This window comes from Melanotaenia boesemani, chromosome 17 (genome assembly GCF_017639745.1).
Source record: "Melanotaenia boesemani isolate fMelBoe1 chromosome 17, fMelBoe1.pri, whole genome shotgun sequence".
NCBI classification, from domain to species: Eukaryota; Metazoa; Chordata; class Actinopteri; order Atheriniformes; family Melanotaeniidae; genus Melanotaenia; species Melanotaenia boesemani.
The window spans coordinates 25,211,669-25,235,610 of NC_055698.1; the positions used below are offsets into that span (position 1 = coordinate 25,211,669).

Sequence of the window (23,942 nt, forward strand, 5' to 3'; positions counted from 1 at the left end):
CACTGTCACACAATACAACACCACAAAGTGTGGTGTGGATGTGATGGACCAGATGGTGCGGGAGTACAGCGTGCGTGCAGGAACACGGAGATGGCCAGTCGCCGTGTTCTACAACATGATCGACATGGCGGCACTGAACGCTCATGTTCTTCATAAGGAATGCACCGGAGTGCAGGAGAGAAGAGTGGACTTCCTGGTTGAGCTCGCGAAAGAGTTGGCCAACTCTCATGTGAGTCAGAAGAAGGCACATAAGGAGCAACTGCTTCAGCAGCAACCTCCCACACCTAGCCCTGGGAAAAGGGCAAAATGTCAGGTCAACCATCGATGCAAGAACAATTGCGCAACTGTAAGATGTGTTGACTGCTACAAATACACATGTGGCAAATGCAGGATGGAGATACCATGGAAGTGCCAAGCATGTTTGGACTTAGCACAGACGGACTGCTGAAAGAGCAGAAAAGCCATTCACACAAGGGCATGCCACTGTAGCCTTGTGTAAATATTTGTGAAATTGTTTCATTACTTGCATTATTTTAACTGTTTTGTTGTTTTTTTTATGACAAAAATAAAAAGCATTGGAAAAAATTCACAGTTGTTCTTTTATATCTTTGTCATGTTGACATTTATGCCCTCTTGACTTAGACACTAATGCTTCTGGACATTTTACTCACAGACCCTGCCTGTACCACCACAATCAAAAAATGTTCATTTTAAATATTCAAAATTGTTCATTGCTTGGGCTTTTTGGACATAAGGTACATGAACATTGGGTTAGAAAGTTTGAAAAATTGGTCAAAAATTTTGAAAAATTTGTATTTTTTCATTTGTATGAAAAGAGGAGAGCTGGACCTTTTAAAGTGATTTTTAAAAAAAATATGAATTCATCATTTTGTCATATCATTCTAAATTGTTTGCTTTTTTATTGAAGGCCCACAATGATTATCTTTTTTTTTTCTTCTAAAAGCACACAAATGTGTCGAGGAGGTATATATCATATATCATATCAAATATATTTTTAATTATTTGAAATATACCAGAATGCAGGAAAACCTTTCTGAATCTGTTTGAGGTCTACTCCAATCTCATACTCAGGGGACCAAGCAGTGTCTCAAGCCAAGCTTTGGGCAAAAGTTGACAGTCAGGTTTCAAGAGTCTACAGTGTCTCCCCTAAGTATGCGCCCTCCTGGGGTGTGCCAGTAATTGACTCGTCTACAAACAAAAGAAGCTGTTCACAGCTTAAGACAGGATTTTAGCTAAAATCCTACTGGTCAATCGACCCATCTCTGGGTTGTAAAGGTAGAAAGGTCAATTGACCCCTCTCTGGGACTTCTAGTGTTAAGCACTCTGATTGTCTGTTATGGTGACTGACAGATGCAAATAGTGGGTGTTCTACATAAATTTAAATTTAGACAAATACATTGTTTTTTTTTTTTGTTTGTTTGTTTTTCTTTGGGGGGGGATAAACAAAGTTCAAGCTTGCAAAACTTTTGCTAGTATGAAAAAAATTTGAATTCCTGTGACTACCAGTAGAGATTCTGCAAAAAATGGAACCGCTTTAGTTACTGATTCTAAACTTTACTGGTTGCTTGGCTGCTACAGACTGCTGACCGACTGCATTTGCTGCCTGTTTGTGTGTCTGTGATAAAAGTTGCGAGAACAATACACACCATTTACTGCCAGATTGTGATGCAATCTGTGAGTAAGTATGTACATGGGTGTACATACAGCTTTTCAACATGATGCAATTATGAAACAAATATGTGACTGTCTATAGATTGTGGATACAAGTGTGTGTGTGCTTATGTGTGCAGTATGATGCAATGAAGATGCAGAGCAGCCAGCAGAAAGCAACTACATACTCCAATAAACAGATATCCTGGCATGGGGGGATGCATGTGTGGGAGAGGGAGTACTGTATTACTGCAAGTGTGTGCACTGTTGGTGCGTGAGTGACTGTGTAAACAAGTGTGAAAGAGAAAGACAATGAGACTGAGTACTACTACACATGCAAAGAGGAAAGAGTCTTAACAGGAGGCTCGTTACAGCAGCAGGGGAGATGAATGCATGCGTGTGTGTGTTAACCAGCTGGTGTTCCACATGTGTCCTGCAGAGCCAGTGAATCCAGCAGCGATCCACTCCTACGGTGGATCACTGCCCAGTGTGTGCATGTGTGTTTGTTAGCAAGGTCTATAAGTGTGTGTGTGCAAGCTTAAAAAGGACCTGCCATTTGGTGGGAGTGTGATGAATGTGTTAAGTATGTATGAGTCAGTTTATTTGTATACGTGTTTATCTAACCACTTGGTATCAGTGCAGTGAATCCCCCAATAGAGAACAGTACCTACAATACCCATACAGAGTTGGAACAAAAGTCAAGCTCAATGCAGTGATTTGAAATATGGTGAAACACAGTCATGTTATTTTGGAGATCAATAAAAAGAGTTAAATTGATGTGCTGTCTTAATCCGCCACACCGGAATGTGATTTGGCAACAATACATAAAGCATGATCTTATATTATTACTTTCTGTTTCTTAAATCGGCCAAAATGCTATTTACTATACTTATACTTCAGAATCAGACTGGAATAAAAAAAACATAATTCAGAATGAATCCAGTTAGTGAAGTTGAGACTTAAGGTGACTCCTTAACAAAAAACTATGTAACTAAATAAATAATTTAGTGAGAGTCAAGGCATGGCTCAGAGTCAACATAGTCTCTAAAGTTTGTTAAATTCACTGTCAGAAGCCAGAATTTTTTTGTTGTTCTCAAGGTGAGAAGAACTTTGTCTGGTAGTGGTGGTGCTGGGGGCTTTATGTGCAATGGACCTGGTGATTACTACTTAACAGGAAAATTCGTCCATGGCAGGGCAAGGTTATGCATGCAGCAGTATCAGTGTCTTTATATGCGTGGCAAATAAAACACTCAGCTTCACGTTTTTCTGCATTAACCACACCCACTTCAAATATCTGACCAATCACACAATGGATCTCAGATGCCCTATGAGAACACACTACAGCTCATGAACTCCCAAACCAGTCAAGAGAACAAAATGACATCATTTTGTTCTTGAGGTCTCAAGAACCCAAAGTACACAAACAAGTGTGATGGTTCGGGCGGAAACACAAAAAAATGCGTACCAACCTGTATCGAACCGGACTTGTTGGTGGAAACAGGGCTTACCTTACCTGTTTCCCCAAACTGAGAGTCCTGATGGAAAAGCTAAGCTAAAACACTGATTGAAGAGCTAAGCTAAAAGCTAATTGGAGGGGGTCATGGTAGGAGTAAAGTTTTTGTCAGCTAAAATCATTTAAACAAAAGTTGAAATTGGTTCGAGCGAAAGTTGTATTGTATATTTTTTTTATTAATGTGACAGCGACATGCTAAGCTAATGGCTAGTCAGAAGAAAATGTTATGATTTTCTAAACAGAGAATTGTGTGAAAAATAAACACTCAAGCATACTGAAACAAATGCTGATAACTACTGTAGTTTCTTAACCATTTCATACATAAATGCTTGACACCAACATATGATCTGGCTGTAATAAGTAAACAAATAGCTAATGTTAAGATTAGCCAGTAATGAAACGTCTCTCCTAAGTTTTTCATCTAATGTTCCTTCTGTATCGGTGTTTGCTCCTAGGTGTATGGTTATATTATAGTCAACTTTTGCCTTTTGTATGTATCAAGAGAAGTAGTGCAGAAGGGATGATCACTAACCTTGCAAATTTGCGCCGTAGTGTGATGTGCCACAGGTGAAAAGACTGCCGATCAAGAAGAGCCTCCAGCAGCTCCAAAACCTGTCATACAAATGTAGGTTTATAAGTAAATTTTAACAGTTTCTTAGCAACATAAATAATAAACCTATATTACTTTTATACATTAAATAACTATGACATATCTTATGTACAATATCACTTTTTTAAGGGACATAGATGAGCTATGGCAATGAAATAGTGAACCAAATGCAACATGATTACTGTAGATTACCACACAAAACATATAAATGTATAATTAATAACCTGGTGTGTTAAATTGTACAGCAGCTAAAAAGTCTCCAATGGTGCTGAGGAACTGACCAAAACCATGTTGGAAGTATTTTTTTTTTTTTTTTCACCAAGATCATTCCATCATTTAATCCTCTACACACAACTGCCTGTGCATTCAGCAGGGATTAATGAATCAGAGTGATTTTGGATCATCTGTTTCCACCTTCTGCAACCAGTGTAACTTTCCCTTTTCATTTACATTTTTATTTCAATTTCCATTGTCATTAATTAGTTTGACTTTGCATTCACCTCCCAAATATATATTTTAATAACAGTTTAAGCCTGGCTTTGTATTGTGTATCTGAGATAACTTATTTTTTACACAGTTTTATTCCCTGAATTAAAATAAGTCCTAGGATTAATACAGTAAGTCAGTTTGATTTAGTGTTGGAGTACCAATAAATTATAGTATAATGATGTTTAAGAAACTGATTGAGAAAGTGCTAATATAATTCCCATATTGATCATTTATTAACACAGTGAGAAAGCTTCAGTGTTGGTGAATCACTAAAATTAGTCACAGCATAAGTCAGTAAGTCAGCGTACCGATTGACTACTACGTGTGAATACAAGTTATTTTCTGGTGTAGTACTTCTACAGTGCAGATATATCATGCACGTACTAGAAGTATCTGTTATCACATTGTTGTACTTAAATATTTTCTGCTTGCAAGGTCAGATATTTACGAAGTGTAACTGTGTGTGCGTGTGTGGGGGTGTGTGTGTCCAGAGGCAGTGCAGTGGAGGGAAGCTAATCCACTAAAGTAACAGAGAACTGACAGAGTCAGGGGTCATTATCATTCACACATCGACGAACACAATACTCACAATGGTGGATCTGCAGGATCCATCCTTAACACACACACACATCAGATTTTGTTACACTGACACACACAATGTGTCTTAATTTTCATCTTGCTGTATCTATTTTCCTCCTCCTTTCTCTCTTATATACACACACGAAGCTGGAAAAACACTCCTTCCCAATTCAGCTCTTGTTCTGTCTGCACCTCCTCTCAACCAAACTAAACGTACAACAACCCAACCACCCACCCACCGACACACACACACACACACACACAACAGATGGGTTTTAATCTCCTGTTGCCATAAACAAACACAGAGAAAGAGACCACTGTGAGTCGCTGTAATTTCTTGTCATCCAACATCCTGTTAATTCCTTCAACAGCGTCAAACAAAACTCCTCCGTGTCCCACACACAGCAAAAACACCAAAACGCAAACAGGCATTGTCTTCGAACAGAGACGAGCAGAAAACAAGCTAATGCAGCACAGATGTAGGGCTGATCAGCTGATACTGCATGAAATCTGATATTTAGTACAAAACAAATTCAGTCGGTTAGTTTTTGCCACAACAACGTAGCAGTAAGGCAGGCCGGAAAACCTGCAGTGGTGCTTCCATGTTCTGCAGTCTGTACTGGTTTGGTTTCTGAGTTGGAAACCAGTTGCCATCCTGATAGCTGCTCGCTCAGTGTTTCCACAACAACAGGCAATTCTGGCATTAAAACAAGAAATCCCAAAGCCCCAACCCTCACTAAGTTAGCATCTGGACTGGTCTTAAAGAGCAATTTAACACAGTTCCCAAAGTCTTAATCTTGTTGCCAACCTTGTGGAGATAAGAAATCATAAATGAAAAGTTCTACTTAAAAGACTATTGCACATTGTAGAAATGGACACATCAGCATGCAGTTTTTTGTCATAAGAAAATGTTTTAAAATAATAGTGCTTTTAGTAAAGAATGAAGTTACACTCCCTCAGTGTGCTTGTGTTGTAATCCAAGCATCTCTGTTCGAAGAGAATTCCCACACCAGCTGTTTCATCTGTTTCTATCCAGATGCTGAGTGAATTGGAACCAAACATTTAAACAGTCGTTCAATGCAAATTTTTGCAAAAGGGCACTTCTGGTTTCATCTGGTTTGGGCTGAATAAAATAGTTCAGGCTGTAGTGTCATTAAAAAAGGCATTGTATAGGCAGTATGAAAAAAAAAAATCTGAAAAAAACAGGCAACACCTCAATATGCACAAAGCGGTTATGTTTACATTTAGACATTTTCTTTAACATACAGTGTTCTAATTTACAACTTGCAACTGCTAAACAGTGGAGAGTTGACTTCAAAGCAATCCTACTGCTTTGATTGTTACCCACTAAAGAAGTAAAATACTTTGCCAATCAATACTTCAGACACAGAGAAGGCACAGAAGAAAAGCAAAGACTAGTAAAGGCCTCCAAGTTGGCTCGTTTTCAGGTTTGGAACGCTGTATATTGCACCTTTTAATAAGTTATTCCTATGTGGCAACACTAGGGTTGAGTCAAGGCTTCCTGACTACATGCCGAAGTGTCCTTGGACAAGACACCCCACGCTGCGTCCCGATGTGTCTATTGGGGTATGAATGTATGTGACCGAGCAAAAGCATTTAGTAAATAATAGTAGAAGAGCTGTATGAGTGTATGCGTGAATAGGTGAATGTTACATGTCTTGTAAAGCACTTTGACTTATAGTTAGGTACGACTTATATATAATTTAACATTTTTTTAAATCCTAATTCATATTGACGGACATGAACCAAGTGGGGCTGGGCGATATGGCCTAAAAATAAAATCTCCGATTTTTTTTAACCAAATCCGATTTCCGATTTTAATCGATTTTCTTTCTTTTCTTTTACAAAACATAAATAAACGTATTAATAACATTTATTTGTTTATATAGATGAATGCCAGCAAAAAAAAAGCATATAATGTCATAGCTTTTCCACCATATAAACGACTTCATATCTTAGAAATATGCGACACAACTGCATCCGTGATCTCTTTCCATCTGGATCCCTATCATACAGGATCCACTGCAGAAATAATTCCACTGATGAAGGTTGTCTCTTAACTAGAGTTTGTGGGCTAAAGTTGACTTCTGCATCTCGTAGAGAGCAGCATTTCTCACTGCAGTTATACGCACAGTTAAATCCCAGGCATGAGTGAAGGGTCACTTTGCTGAAAATCTGTCAGACAAACACTGTTCTGGTGTGGAGGGAGGGCTAAGTCTGCTGCTAACTAACTATGGAAAAAAATCCAGATTTTCATAAAAATAAATCTCTAGAAATGGAAAATTCGATTTATTGGTTTTATCGATTAATCGCCCAGCCCTAGTACCAAGGAGTAAACATTACCATCTACAGCTACGAGAGAACGCTCTAGGCTTGTGATAACTACAGTATTTACTGGTCCTGTACAACTGAAAACTTAAACATTAACTTAAAGACAGCTGTATGTGTCTTTAACTTCAATAAACAGTTAACCTGGTTATTTAATATTTAACGTGAAACTTCATCAGTGGCAGGGTTGTGCATGCGGTGGTGTCGCTATCTTTAAATTGCAAATGCGTAGACATTTTCATACTTTCTCAGCACCTTAATCAGCTGTTTATTAGGTGTCTTAATAAAGTTTAAAAAATCCTAGAGAAAACCCTGGTGTTACGTTAACATACCAGACACATATCCAGCCTGTTGTTCTGTGTGCTATTGTGTAGTTGAATAACATGCCATTCCAGAAATCTTTGTTCTTGGTATTGGATTTTATGAAATTAATTTCTAAATAAATGCAACTTAAAGTCCAGTCGGATTTCTGTCTGTTTTTTTTTTCCTCTACATAACACATTTTATGACTGATGCGGCTTATACTCCAAATAAAACGTTAAATACAGTCCATTTACTAACTGATGGGAAAAGTTTAAAATTGTGTATTACTTTGTTTTGATCAGATGCACCGTAACATTGCATGCTTGGCCACAACTATTTATTGATAATACTGGATGGCTTTAAATGTGCATGTTACTATGTGCTACTTTGAAACTTATTTGAACCCATCTTAGTTTGCAATAGTTACTTGACATGTAAAAAATGCACAACAATGAGGCTGTTTTTTTAATTTTTTTTACCTTTTTTTATCTTTACACTACAACATGGGCATCCATTAAGTGTTAATTAAAATTTTTGTTTTCAAGATAAAACTATCTTCAGGTGAAAACTATTCATTGTTTTAAATGGCACAATTTCATTGTGCCCTTTTTTGTTTTATTGTTCTGAACACTGGATAACTGAAAAACTATCGTATGAATGTATGAAAATAGACATAATTTACAGGGGTTTTTATGTATTTGTTTATTTATAATTTTTATTTTAGCTTGTCTAAAATCTGCACATGTGGACGTAAATCTGACTTATAATCAGGGCTCTGAATGAACATCCGGCGACCCCTCAAATATGAGGCAAAATTAATTCTGGTGGATATAAATGAAAACTTACTGGCCAGTTTGGCAGGTGCTGAATAAAGCTAATTATTGTAGTTATTTGCCCTGGCAGTGTTATTGCTACAATGTCCAAGAACACCACTCCATGACGTATATGACGTATCATACATCGTCTGGTTGCATGCTGTTTACAAGCTACTGTATGAACAAAGTGCTGCCAAATGAGGAGCGAAATTTAAACAAAGTAAGTGCTGTTCAAAATTAACATCAAATGAAAATCATTTAGAGAAACAAGAATGATTAAATGCATTTAATTGCACCTATTATATGACTTAGTAACCCCCTAAAAAATTGAGCTACAGGGAATTGAATGTCTGGTAACTTTGGGAATCTACCAACTATGGGCTAAAGAAGTTAATTTAGAGCCCTGTTTATGACATCTATTTAAGTTAGGCATCATTGTTTTATTTTTATGAAAGAGTGCTAATAAAGTAATTCAATTCTGTCTAGAGTCCAACATGATGGCTGACTTTTTGGTTTAAATGGTGATCTGTTAAAGCAATGCACCAACTTTGCCTGATTCACTTGAACAAAAGCACAAAGGCAAGAGGAAGTGCTTCGGAAGATATCAAAGTTTCTGTACAATGCACTGCTGCTCTGCTGGAACTCCTCTTGCCCCCCGCTGGATGAATTACTTGAAGAGAATCAAGATGTTGTTACAGAGAAAACAAGCTCTGGCTTCTCAGAGAACATCAGCGAGTGTAATACTGCACAGATGTAGGCTCAGTACAACTCCCACTCTCTGCTCTGCTTTCAAGTAGAAGAAGCTGCTCGGAGAACAAACACTGACCAACACAATCATACTAAATCTCTGCTTTTCAGACCATGTCGCCAAGTACGAGTCCTTCTATTGTTTAGAATGTCTGTCTCTATTTCTCAAATGCAAAGAAACATGCACCAAATTCTTATTTTTAGCTGAAGGAAGAAGATCTAAAAGATTAGATGTAGTCGAAAACAAAACAGTGTAGCAGAAATAAACCAATCAGCTGCTGACCAGAAGCAGAGGATTTTCACCTTGATTGGTAGTCAGTTGATCAGTGTCGTCAGGTATATTTATGACTCTTTGCAATACACAAACAAATTCTTTCAGGAGTTCTGACATGTAAGTCATAAAAACCCCAGGCTTCCTCCAGGCATAGAAAAATAATTACTCATGTGTTACATTATGTATGGCATTTATATGAAGTTTTTACCTGGATGAAATCAGAAAAATCTTAGAAATCCATTAAAAATTCTATTGAATTCTTAAGGGTTTCTAACATCTGTGTAAAGACAGTTTTGATTTGAACCAAAACCATACTAAAGTTCAGTATCCAGATCCTAACGTATACAGTAAACTGCTCCAACAACCCAAACAAACAAGGCATGGTGCCAGCTGTTGCGCAACAGTGTTCAGGTTGGATTTCGCCTGCAGGCAAACATACTATTACTCAGTCCAGGTCTGGCTGCTTCTATTGTTTCAACCCTTAAGGAGTTTTTGTTGTTGTTGTTTCCTTTGGTGGAAAATTCATGCAGCATTAATGTAAATTAGATTCTCAGAAATCCAGCTTACAAAGGGGGAATGAGCAGGGGTAATACTGTACAGATGGAGCCTCAGTCCAAGTCCCACTTCTCTGCGTTTTCTACACTGATATTGCTCCATGCTCTAAGAGGAGGAAACTGAGCGATCAGGAGGGAGTTGAATTCACAACCGACCCCAAACAACGTCCAATCTTTGTGTGATTATACAACAGCAAAAGAAGAAAACAACACAATAAATCTGCTTTGAAAAGCATGTGCAAGTGTAAGAAAAGTCCATATTCAATGAAAACAGACAAGAAAATGCTACAAGAAATATCTAGAAATGTAGCACCACTCTTAACAAAAAGAGTAATTTCCCGGACTAGACTGTCATTTATGTCTCTTTCTACTCTGTTAGCCCACATCTAACATCTGAGAATTGAGAAAATCCTGCACTGCAAATGGGACTGAGGAAGAGCTCCTCCCCAAAAGCTCTTACCATCCTCCATCTTTAGCCCGCTCCCCTTAAACCTTCACCTCCAGCCCCTAAGCTGGGCATCTCAGGATTTAAAAAAAGCCAAAAGCCACTGCTCTAAAATGACTATTTCACTCCACAGTAACAAGCACAAACCAAGAGTCAAAAGATGACAACATAGACTGTACAGAGGCAGTGAGATTTATCATATTTGTCACATTTGTTGCATCAATTCTCACAAAAAAAGTAAATGTAAAGCAAATATTCACTGTTGCATCCTCTATGAGTTCTGGTTGTGCAAACACAATGTCTGCAGGGAAATGATGAACTTTCTGTGGAATCTGAAACCTTAAGATAACAAAGATCATTAGAGTTTGGCAATTTTTTTTTCTGCAAGAACTTAAAAAATTCAACAAGTTGCATGTTGTATTTTTTATCTGCACTATGTTTAGCCCCAGGAAAGATTTATTAGTTTTATAGTCAGAATGCAGAAAAAAAAATCTGACAGCGACAATCAATAGGGCATTTTTTTTCTCTACCCAGCTATCCTGTAACGCAGGGCATAGCCAACTGCATATTTCACTAACAGGCTTTGTATGTTTGAAGTCTGTGTAAAGAAAAGTTAAAGATTTGCTTGGCAACCCATTATTTTGTGCATATTAGACAGAAACCCAGATCTAGATGTAAACAATGGAGTGACAGCTTTTCAGGCTCTGGAATCGGCTCCCTCATGATCCATGCATTTTTAAGTTGAAACTTAAAACTTATTTATTTATAATTGCTTTTAATAATCAGTAGTATAGTCAAAATTTTATCTTAGTCTTTTTTATTCTGTTGGTTTCTCACTTTTTTACTGTTATGTTTTATTATTATCTAGTGTTTGCTTCTTTTTACTCATTTATATTTCTGTATTTGCTAGTGCAGTTGCTTTGATGTAGTATGTTTTCGAAGTTTTTACTTTTTCTATATAAAGTAGTATTATTATTAACTTGAGAGATGATTGAGAACTATTTGCACTGAATTGTAGAATTTATATCCAGTATTTACAAAAGATATTCCCTCATGTGGCACATTGAAGATGATGGTGGAGTGGACAAATGCTGAAACCAATTCATAAACCACATTATTTTTCACATTCAAACCATTCAGAAAGCCCTTGTGTCTGGTATTTATTTAGGCTTTTCCAATAATTTGGTCACACATGTATTCTGAAGACATTTCTATTATTTCCACCAGCTACAACATTGTAAATGGGCAGAATAAGACAAAAAAAAAAAGAAGTCCAGGAAATTAAATATTTCTGGAACAAAAAGCCCATCTGGGGTGCACTACAGCAGGCAGTTAGCAGATTGTGCTTCTGGATTAATCAGTGGACATAAAGAGAAAAATAAAATGAAATAAAAAAAAAACCTCCAACTGCATGGTGAAAAATAATCTGTTAACATTAAATCCTTAAATCTACATGTTAGGAAGCACTATGAGTATTCTGTAAAAGGGTGCTTTGTTCCATCAGCAGCCATATAGACAAAGCTTCAGCTGGATGTGCAGAGTAAATGCAGGTTGGGGAATCCTTCATAATATTTACCGAGTTTACTGACTTGGCTGATGGCTGTGTTTTCTTATCCTCTAACAGAGAGGGTGATTTGACTGATGCTCGTAACAGATTGCATCACAGCGGGGGACGAACTGAAACGGTTTACGCACCGCAGCTCTCCCTAAACTGTCTAACAGTGGCACCGCTCCACCTTGTAAATTTGGAATAGCAATTTTAGAAATTTCCCAGCAGTCCATCTCCAATTGGCTTGAACTGGAAATACTGTTTGATATCAGAGAGGTATCTCTGCTCAGAGTGAAGACCACCTCCGAAGAGCAGAAAAGTGATCTCAGCTTTTGGAAAGCAAACACACGCCACAGTCTTCAGGAAAACACCTGAGCACGTTAAAAACCTGTTTTTTATTCATAACCCAGTTACTTTACCAAGCCTTCTTTTTCCTCTTTCAGTCAGAGCTCTTAACTCCTTAACGTGATTTCATACATGCCATATAAATATGTATACCGCTTTGACATGTGATCCACAGCGAATCAACTGACATTGAGGTCTTTCTGCCACCACAAAAATGAAAATCAGCAAGAATATTATAAAACATCACACCACAAAATAGTGTGGTGAAGTGTCAGCAGAAAGCTAAAAGAAGGCTTACGTCTCATTTATAATAATGAAAACTAATTACTACAGATGTGCCGAAAAAACATCCAAAAGGCGCTGGTAGCGAAGGTGATAGTCTTTGCAGCTTCAGTTTGGTTTTCACACCAGAATCCGTCTTAACATCATCTTATCACGGTTCAGCCGCCACAAGGCGTTGATAAAGATGAGATTAAATATTTACCATGCTCTCAAGAGCATTAACCCATTCCACCATGGAAATAAAAATGCAACAGCGACTTTCTGAGGGTCGCAAAGCAAAGAAGTTGTCTCGTTCTACTGTGACTGCAATGGATGCAACACATTTGTTATGCTTTAAATGGGTAGAGTAATGCTATATATACTCTTTTAAACTGCTTTAATAAAATCACTGTCACTGCTTCATTGTGATGATAATAGTTGCCATTTACAGTTTAACTTAAGTGGAAGTAAATCTGTTTTATTGTTCATACATGTGGACATTAAAAAAAAAAAAAGGGGGGGGACTTGAGGGTTAAGCAACTTGTTTAAGCAGCAGGATTTACTTCATAGGGCCCATTCACACTGACACTGTTTGGCTCACTTTAAACAAACCCTGGTCTGCTTCTGCGGGTAGTATGGTTCTTTGGGGTAGTGGGAACATTCTCATTCTGGTGCTGGCCAAACAAGCACACCTGTAAAAATGGGGGTTGCGGTTCATTTGGAAGTGAACCCTGGTGCGCTTGGCTTGCAGTGTGAAAGCAAACAGGCCCTCCAGTGAACCAAAAAAAGGAAGTTACATAAAATATGATCTAGCACAACATGATGAATATCTCGCCGCCTCTCCTGCTGCTCATACCGGACAGACACCAAAGTATAAACAGAAAACCCAAAACCCAAGTTCATGCCCTTACCTAGGGTCACAAGCTATGGCTAGTAACTGAAAGAACATGATCGTGGATAGAAATGATTGAAATCAGTTCACCGGAGTCACCCAGTCTGTCACCCAGGTGGGGCTCAGAGTAGAACCTCTGTTCCTCTGCATCAAGAGGAGCCAGCTGAAGTGGCTTCTGACAAAGCATCTGGTTAGTACGCCTTCCTGGAAAGCTGTTTCAGACCAGGCTGATAGACTATGTCTTCCAGCTGACCAGGAACCCCCTGGTTGAGCTGGAAGAGGTGGCTGGGGAAAAAGGAAATCTGGGCTCCCCTTCTTAAGCTGCTTCCCCTGTGATCAAACATTGGATAAGCAGCAGAAAATGGATGGATGGATGGATATATAATTTTTGGAATCCACGTGGCCCAAAAGTTAACCCCTTCCATTTCCTTTTAGCACCAGATGTGGACCTCAGCTGTGTCTTAGTTAGAATAAAATAATTTAACTTACTTTTCAGCTCTAAAAATAAGCCACAGAAATAAAGGTATAGTATTCTGAGGGCCCAAACATGGCTCATATGATTAGGCCACCCACCACAGACTGAATGGTTTCCGTGAAGCCAAAAGAGATTCACTTCTATTAGGAAATAGGCACAGAATTTTCCAAATATTTCACCAATTAAAAGAAAAAAGAAAATTGGTGCTGTTGTATTTGCAAACACAACTATGTACCCAAAAGTCTTGTCTTTACTTTTCGAATGAATGAGTACTCAAGTGATTTACTACTGTACTCTCACGACAAGTAAGACTTGAAAATGACTGGTCAATGTCAAGGAGGCAGGAACTGCGACACTCAGAATTTTTAGTCTCTTGTTGAGCTCCACAACACTGCCTCCTTGACTCCTCATGGCATCTTTAGCAGCACGCTTTCATCCTATTAAATATCTTTCAACTCCACGCCTAAACTTTCTGCTGCAAGTTGCTTTTTTGTTGGGAATTTGTAGAGGTGAAAATTATCTTGATGACCATGAGGGTTTTTTTTTTCTTTCTTTTTTTTTTTTAACCCAGAATTCACTAAACATAACCAGATGCTTCATTTATATTAATGTAGGAATTTTTTGTCCATCTGTTGTGTGAAACCAAACCCGTGTCCTTAATAATGTCTCTCCTTTCCACTACCAAACTTCTAGCCTTCATTTCTAAAACGATTTGCCAATTATAAACAGAATTTCATTCAGACACCTTTGATCTCTAACAAATACAACTAAGAACTGAGTGCTTTGTTGGTGATTAATAAAGGGGCTAAATGTAGGTCATTTTAGCTTTCTCCTCCTCCATTCTGAACTCAGAAGAAGCATTTTCTCCATCTCTAATTGGATTAGTTACCTTTAAAATCTCTATTTCTACTCTCTCTTAAGCTTTTAAAAATGTGTAAAATATCCACCTTTCTGACACATCTCTGCCTAAAAGAGAAAGAAAATCCAGCTGGAAATTTGTTTTTTTTATCTTTATTTTTGAAGAAACACCCCTTGAGTGGCACTTAACAAAATTGAACAAATGTGTTGTGGATGGATGGGTGTGTGTATGGATGGATGATTCGGGGGAGGAGGAGAAGAAAGCTGTGAGGCAGACCTACCTTCCAGACTCAAATGGTCTAACACTCATTACTCTGAAAAACACTTGACTTCATCGTGGCCTCAATTATGCGGTGCTGGATAAACTCCACGGTTGCTGCTGTCGACGGACAGAGGGGGGCGTCTGGCGACAGCAGCTCGGCGGACTGGATGGAAAGTACATGCTGCTGCTGCTTAAACCCTGATCTCCTTATCTCTTATGGTGGAGAATCCCGAGTGGCTGAGAGCCAAAGAGACACCCCGACCTCCAGAGAAATAGAAGAAGAAAAAAACTAGAGCGTGATTTCGAGCTGATTCAAGCAGACCATTACAGATCCCCCATCTACGTACTTATAAACATAACATAGAAGTTTTTATAAATGTTTCCAAATGGTTTAAATTAATTTTGCAACAAGACCATCAGTATCAGAAATATTCTGAGAGATATCGAAACATTGCTGTCAAAGAGCCTAACCCTCTAGAAAGAACCCTCTTCAGGCTCAGGAAGAGTAAGGAAACCAAGGCCCTGATCTCAGCATTATGTTGTCTGTCTGAGAGACATGACAAGTTCTCCAACATACTAATCAGCCAGCTTGCTTTAAAACACTGTATGGAAAATGGACCAAAAAGAAAAATAAGATAAATGCTAAGCTTTGACCCTGGTGTGATAAGGTTTTTTTACAAATTAACTCAGAAAATGTCACCATTTTAATTATATCCATTTGAATTTAACTAACAGCTACACAAGCTGTGTTGATTTTTGTCAACAATTTAACATATTTGATAAGGAAATAGCCAGAAGAAATAAAAATACTGATTTTTTTCTTGGTAAATCGATTGACTGGCCAACAAAAATGGCCTATTTCTTAAATAATTTAGCATTTTTTAAGCAAAGTGGTTTAGAAAGTTTCTAGTTCAAGTTTTTAAAAGAAATTTATAACCCCAGGTTTATGGTGAGAGCTCTGATCTAAGAATTACTAATTTAATTACTAACTTAAATTTGCATAATGTTTCCATGTTTTGTATCAAACAACCACAAAACTAGTTTTCCCTAACTAGTTATTGAATTTATTTAATTACATACTTTAATGCAAGGGGTCTAACCCAAAACTTCCATGTTCACTCATCCCTCTGATGAAGGTATAAATAACTAAGTGACATGACTTTTCTGTTCATGCTAAAGAAAATTAACGTCAGTGTCATAAATTAGTCATTTAAAGTCCAATTTACAGCATTTGTTTGGCATCTAAAGGGTCAAATTACAGACAGGAACCAACTGAAAAGTCTTTACCTAACCCCACTGAGGAGCCAGTGTTTGTTGTGTCCCTTCTAGGCTATTGTAGTTACACTATAAGTGAGGGATCTTCAGTCCTGGTACTCGAGGGCTGGTGTCCAGCAGGTTTTAGAAGTTGCTTTGCTGCGGCACATCTGATTCAGAATCAGACTTGTGCAGAGCTTGACATCAAATTTGCACAAGTCTGCTAGTTGCTCATTGATTTGAGTCAGGTGTGTTGCAAAGGGAAACTTCTAAAACCTGCAGGACACCGGCCCTCGAGGACCAGGATGGATGATCCATATAGGTAACATTCAGTGTCAATGTTAAGGGTGACCATCCCGCAGGTTTTAGATGTTTTCCTGACTCAAATGATTGGATCACTGTACAGAACTTGACAAAAAACTGTTGGAGAAAACCATTTCATTTGAGTCAGGTGTGTTGCAGCAGGGAAACATCTAAAAGGACCAGAGTTGAAGATCCCTATCCCTAACTTCATCAAGTACAGCAGAACAAAACGTGCCCATCAGATTAACTTGTAAGTAATGATCACTGGACACTGCTGATATTTATAAGACTCAATCTCTACTTGTCATGAACTACCTGCTGCCTTTATCTGCTTTTTCTAAGCTTGAATATCTCTGGCTCACAGATTACATTGTGTCCTCATCTAACATTTTATCTCCTGCATCATCACTTAGACATCTGATTCCTTTTATTGTAATGCAGTGTGGTGCAACATGTTGTTTGGTTAAATTTAGTTAATACAATGTTTCTGAGACCTTATGTGTCACTTTATGGTAAAAAAAATATATATATACTTTCCTCAAAACCATGTTAAATTCAATCTGATACTTGTCTTCTGCCTAAAAGTTTAGGCAGAATACTTTTAAAAAACAAGGAGTTTCTTGGGTCAGGCATTAAAGAGTTAAATCACAAAGCTCTCCCTGCTTCATGTTTTCATTTCTGTAAACTATTAGCCTTGCAGGTTGCAAATAGTGAAATGAGTCCAGAGTTTATCCTTTCGGCAGCCTTGGTGGAGTTTCGTAAGAGTGAAGCCTAGCAGTTAGCACTGCCTTTCAGAGTAAAATTAGTAACAAAACATCCTGCTGTCATATCTGTGGTTGTTTTCAGTCATGTTTATGGTCAATACTCTGGCACAGAGGCGAAGACACTGTGTTCCTTCATATGTAACCACTGCACTTTTGATTTGATATAACTTTGAGATATTCATGGGAGCACTACGTCTTGTGATGTTAAAATGGATACAGTGTCTATGTAGATAAGAAGGGACACTGTGGGACAGATGAAGCTGATGATGAAGGCTGTTATATAATTCACAAAACAAGTAACTAATCGTTTCGTTACAGCGTCAAAAGTCACTTAGTGTTGAAAGGAACTTTTCATTTGACGATTATTCTGCAAGAACTTTTAAATTTCAGTATTTACACACATCAATGTGCAAAAGAAGACCAACAATGGGGGTTTGTATCTGTCCAAAGAGTTTAGATGGCACATTCTCAACTCACAACACCCACAAGCACATAATTTTACACAAGAAGGAGAAAAAAAAAGACGAAACCCAAAAGTTAAAAAAAAAACAACTTAGAACTCAAAGATCTCAGAGGAAGAGCCATAATCATACAACCACCAAGCAAAAAAAAAAACAAATTGATCAACCAGTCAAGTGTCTCCTGCTATAACCAGCTCTACTGAAGGTGCTCTGGTGGAAAACACACGTGTGCGCGCACAAAAACTCAGTGAAAGAGGCCAGCAATAATCCACCCGGCCACACTGACTGCCCACTCACACCTCCTCCACAGGTGTGTGTATATCTGTGTGTGGTGAGTCATTCTCTCCCACGTAGCCAATAACTCTAGCAGTGGATGTGGAGATCCCATCAGCCCTCGCACAATACCTGCTCCACTCCTCTCACTCCCACCGCTGACTCAGATTCTTGCTTGCTTCCTGCGCTCAGATTTTCAAACAAGCGTGCAGCATTTGGAGGCAACAGATGGCCGTTTTATGAGCATTATGATCAGAGAGTGACAACATTAGGGCATCACGTTAATTGTGCAGCCTTTGTTTTCTACATCTATAAACAGACAAACCAGGAGCATGCAGACATTCAGATCTGCTGCTGCTGAAACTGACGATGTGCAGTTAAGTATTTTAATCCATTGCATAATCAAGAATGAAAATCTCATTCTGCAGCCAAACATTATATACATGATATGTCTCTGTGGTAATAAAATTCTCACAGTTTTCAAATGATACAGAAGGTTTTTAATCAAATTTCAAAACGCTGAGGGTCGTGAAGTCATTCAACATGAAAACAATGAGCAGAGTTGCAATGGAAATAAGCAGAAGAGAAAACACAGCCAGTTATCAGGTGCAGAATGGTTTCTACAACCCCAGCCATTTGGTGGAAAGCCTTCAGTCGTGGTGCTTCATAGCACCTTAGATGCAAATATTTTTAGTCAGGATGACCCATGTGCAAACTGCACCCATCACCCCAGCGGTGGTAGCGTGGTGCTCCACCCCTTGAGCTCCATACAGCCAATTCAACAAAGCAGAAGGGCCATGAAAGCAAGCTGTCCTGGGCACCCAGCAGAGCTGGCACTGGCCTCCAGGTTGGCTGCAGCCCAGCAAAATTCAGAGGAAAAAAAAAGCACTGGACGGCAGCCAAATGGTGGTAAAATTTGGCTACAGTTGGTCAGGTTTTCTGCACTGGTAAACTCATCTGCAGCTGGTGGTCAACAACAGAAATCCACAATTTACTATGGTTAGGTGATAAAGTTCATTATAAAGAGGATTTAGAAAATTCTGGTATTTTTAGTAGTTTTCCAACATCTCCAAGATGTCACATGTTTCTGTTTTAACTCCAGAGACATTTCCACCGCACCAGTGTTTCACTGGGTGATGAAAACAAGTCCCTTTAGTGGCTCTGAATGCGACATGATAATTGATGGGTAATCCCTCTATTTCATCATCCTGTGGTTTTAAGTCATGTTAACTTCTTGTTTGTAGAGATGGCAGCGTTGCTCTGTCTGTTGGCTGGTGCACCAAAGAAAAAATACCTTTAAATCCTTCCCGTGAGCCTCAGATGTGAACAGCAAATACAGAATAACTAAGATGGTGATCAGTCTATCAACTAAATGCAAACATATTCATATTTTAAACCTGACTTTGCATTTATTTCCTCAGATTTGTGTTAATTTTAAACCCAACCAGTCAGCAGAGACTGATGTACTTTACTTATGATGCAGCATCATTTTGCACTGAAGCTGTCTTTGCATTGTTTTAAGTTTAAAAAACAAACAAAAAAATTTGATTACAGTTGTTATTGCACAAGTCAGCTCATAACCTACACAGCTCTTACAAGATCAATGACAATTCTTCCTGTTTTTGTCCTATGAGATACAGATTACTGAGCCTCACAGCAGAATTACTGAAATCACAGAGTAAACGAATCTTTAGGTGGAGCGTCAAAAACTGCGAACAGGACGCAATTAAGCGAAACGAAATAAAAGTGAATGTTGAAGCATGTGGCTTCTTTCATAGCTTCTGATGTTTAAAACCTCATATTTCCACCTGCATCAGGTTCTTTTAGCGTTTATATATTAATGCAAATGGATCACAGTTTTATGCATGGATGAACAGTTCACAAGTGTTACACTACAAAAGTCACTCACTTTACAGCCCGGTGGAATATACTTTAAAGTTTGCATGTTCAGTAGCTGAGTGCTGCGACATTAAACCTCATCTGGAAACACATCAGACGTCTCAGAGATGGAAAATAAATCAAAGCCTCAAATCAGCAAAGAAATTAAGAAAAAAAAATTGAGATCCAACTATTTAACTTTTAATTTTCTTGTTTTTAACCTCTTTCAGAAAATCATTTAACAACAAAATAGTCGCATTTTTTTTTTTCTACTTTTAAACTTTAAAAACAAAACAAACCAATTTAATTTCGTAATTTTTATGTAGGCACAAACTTTTGGGTTTTTATTGTACATTATTGCCTACTCCCTCAAAAGAAGCCAATTTAAAAAAATCAAATGTTTCATCATTTGCCCTGAAAATGAAGTTTCATCAAACTTGAGAAGAAGAAAAAAAATGCAACATTTGAGCGAAGAATAATACTGCTGCTGAAAATGGTATTAAAAGCCCCACCTTTATGAAAAAGTGTCAGAGTTAAAACTGAAAACCACAACTCACTGACAAAAGTAGCCCATGTTAAAAAATGGAAAGCGTAAAAACAATAAAAAACATTGTTGGTATAAATATTTGTTTGCTTGTTTAAAAGAGTTGTTTTCTAAATATCAGTATTTTAGTTTTTCTGTATTCATGATTCAATGCCAAAGTTTCTGCTTTTAGTTCAAGTTTGATTTTTATAAAGTCAAATTTTATGTATGAACTGTTTCAGTCCCATATGATGTAAATTAGTTTACTAGCTATTAATTTTAACTCTTTAATGTCTAATAAATCATATTTGATACATTCTGAGACCTATTGCATCACTTTAGATAAAAGGTTTGCTCAAAAACCTGTTATATACAATCTGATACTTGTCTTCTGCCCCCTAGTGGAAACCTTTTGCACTACAATTATTCTGACAGCTATAAATAGTATAAATTTTTGCAAATTATCAATTTTTTTTTTCCTTTTTTATTTTTTTAAGGTCAAATGAAAATTTTGGATTAAAAAAATACATACTGCCTATAATTTCTCAGATCAGGTGTTCAGGGATCAATGTGTGTGATTGCAAACAAGCTTTAAAGTGAGCTGAACTTGTGATTTTAGCCTCTGAAAAGTGAAAACTAAGCTAAAAACAGAAGCTAATTTAATAACTTGGAGTTGTTACAGGGAAATTCAATTCCGTTCATAATCCGCAGAGGCTAAAATTAACCATCCTTTCCATCTGAAGATAACAGCTTCCTTTTCTTGAGTTTATATTGAATCACAGACTTCTTTAGAGGTAATTACTTTGATTTGAGGGCATTTTCATTCTTTACAACTGCTCATTTTTCTGCAAGTTATTATTGCCAAACATAAACTGAACATAAACTGCAAAAATCTAAAAAGCACCACAACTGCTCCATGTGTGGTGACCAAGTTACCCCAAATATTTACACCCCCCATCTAGAGCAGCAGGCTGGACGCTGCCATGTTTGAAGCATTCATACTGGACCAGCTGAACTTCAGCTGAGGAGGAATCTACGCCCACACACACAGAAAACACACTCCTACCTGATTGAAAAATCATCTCAGAGTCTCCTCTTCCTTCCAGTCATCATTCCGGTTAGGAAGTATATGTCTCTTCTGCTCTTTTCCTCAAGAATCAAATCTATAGTTGTAATTTGGTCCTTTTACAGCTGGATCATTTCATATTTTCTCTCTAATATGACTTTCCCTTTTCGTCTTGTTTGCCTCCTCTCCAAAAACCAGCTCCCCCTCACTTCTACAGAATAGAGGAGCGCTGTGTTGAATTTTGGAAATGTCACATCTTTCAAAAGTTCCCCTCTGACTTTTTCCCTGAGGTACGTTCAGTAGAAAAACGGTGTCCTGGCCTACTCATCCAAAAAATAAATAAAAAAATCTCTCTGCCATCCAGGTGAGACTCTCTATTCCCACCATTACTCACCCTTTATTTGCTCTCTTCTCTTTTCACTTTTCTTTTATGTGCCTTGCATTATTAGCTGACTTTAAGACAACACTTTCCACTAAACATGTCACATTTTAGTCGTTAGGCTATACTAAAGCAAGACTGAGTAAATACATTCCACACAGAAACTCTCAAGTGCACACTGGTCCCATAAAGTAAATATCTAATGAGAGTTCAGGATTTTTAAGTGTTCAACAAAATTCTAGTTTTTGTCATCCCTTTCTGAAGAGGAGAAGGATTCAAAAGGGACAAGAGGAACATGGGAATTTGAGGCTAATGCATTACTCCAGTATAAAAAAAACATGTTCAAATACCTCCAGAGACGGAGCATATGAAGTCAAGACAATCTTCTTTTCAGTTTGTGTTGGGACGTTTTCCAGTGAAGCTTTAATTTCTTCAAAGGAAAAACTTCATTTCCTGTGGATGCTGATTTTTGCAGCTCTGTGTCGTGTCTTTCATCCCGTTTATGAACTGTAACTGGATAGGAATGACTCTTTTAGTAAATTTAATGTAAACAGTACCTCCTCTCTTCCTGCACCCTGACATCCAGGAGGATCTGGATCAGTTTCTCCTCCTGGATATTTCACTTTTCTGAGGATTCACTGCTGCAAACTGAGGCTCCAAACACATCTCTAGGATTTACACCAGCTTGCGTACATCCTCATCACTCTTCATTAAATCACAGAAATTTCACAGGTTTTAATCTTATAGGTTTTTCTCTCCATGCTTGATGGGATGTTATGAATAAAGTCCAGCGTTGACTTTTTGTCTTTTCCTTGTTTGATCTTGATATGTGCTCTGGAATCATTTCTAGCTGGAAGAATTTCCAGGAAAATGGAAATAAATGCAGAAAGGAGCCCTAAGAATACACACCAACGATTCAAAGAAACACGCAAACATAAATGTAAATATGATTTTTAAGGCAAAAACGGAGTTTGTACAATTTTTATAAGCTTGAAAATCAATATTTGGCCAAACTGAAAACTAGCTGAACCCTCTTAGAGAAACCACCTTGTAATTTATATAAGGATTCTTTAGGCTCTTTGGGCTTCTTGAAGGACATTTCAAAGCTCTTTTCTTGATATTCACTGCCATTCACAGATGATCCCACATGGCTTCAACAATGTTGAGGTCCAGGCTCTGGAGAGGCTCATCAGGTCGGTTTCAGACGATTTTCAGTCCAGTTCTTGTGTCATTTGGCATCCTTTTTCTCCCTGGTTTCATCCTCAAAATGACATTTTGACAGCCAACCTTCCATAGAGTCCATTTCTTAAATATATTTATTCTTATATATATGTATATATTTTATAGATGACTTTCATTTTTGTCTTTTTTTTATAGACCTGATACTTCTTATGTTGTCCTCCACTTGACCCTTTTTCCACATACTCTTTAAGGACACACTGCACAACATACCGAGATAGACCAGATTTTCAGTTAAAAACCTTTTCGGTAATTACTTTGTTGGTGTAAACATACCATTTTATTCCTGTCTAACTGTGTTAACATTGGCATTTTTCATAAATTCAACTAAATAAATTGGAGCAAATTATGTGTTTTTGCGTCAGTCTGCCTACAATTACAACTGGCTCTCTGCTAAGTTAACTGTTATGTGTGGACACAACACTGGTTCATCAGTTGAGTTTTCTGTCTTTTCTATGTTTGAATTATTTATATTTTAGACTTGAGTTGTCACAAATTTTCAGACATGCCGCTTCTTCTTTTGTCCTCCCTTTGTCCAGCTTCTTTTTCTGTTTTTTAATCGACACACCGCACACCAAGCTAAGTTTTCAGCTAACAACTGTTTGAGAATCACCCTGTTGGTACAAAAATACAATTCTATGTCTGTCAGATTGCTTTTTTCTTTGCAACCTAAGAAACAGAAACAAATGACAAGTCTTTGTGACAGGCTGCTTGTAACAAATTACCAGAGGATGCAAACTAAAATTGGTTTATTGCTCCATTTGTCTGTTATGTGTACACAAAGCACTAATTCATCCCTTGAGTTGGGTCC

At 37.8% G+C, this 23,942-nt stretch overlaps 1 protein-coding gene across 2 annotated transcripts in view; it reads right to left on the reverse strand.

The window, feature by feature from the left end:
- LOC121657073 (zinc fingers and homeoboxes protein 2-like) overlaps positions 1 to 23,942 on the reverse strand; it is a 146,331-nt gene that overhangs the window by 68,855 nt on the left and 53,534 nt on the right. The window contains exon 3 of one of the 2 annotated variants that reach the window (XM_042012438.1): positions 3,717 to 3,796. The exons of the other annotated variant lie outside the window; for it this stretch is intronic. The gene's annotated coding sequence lies outside the window, so the exon portion shown is untranslated. The remainder of the gene's footprint in view (positions 1 to 3,716; positions 3,797 to 23,942) is intronic. 2 annotated transcript variants of the gene reach the window in all.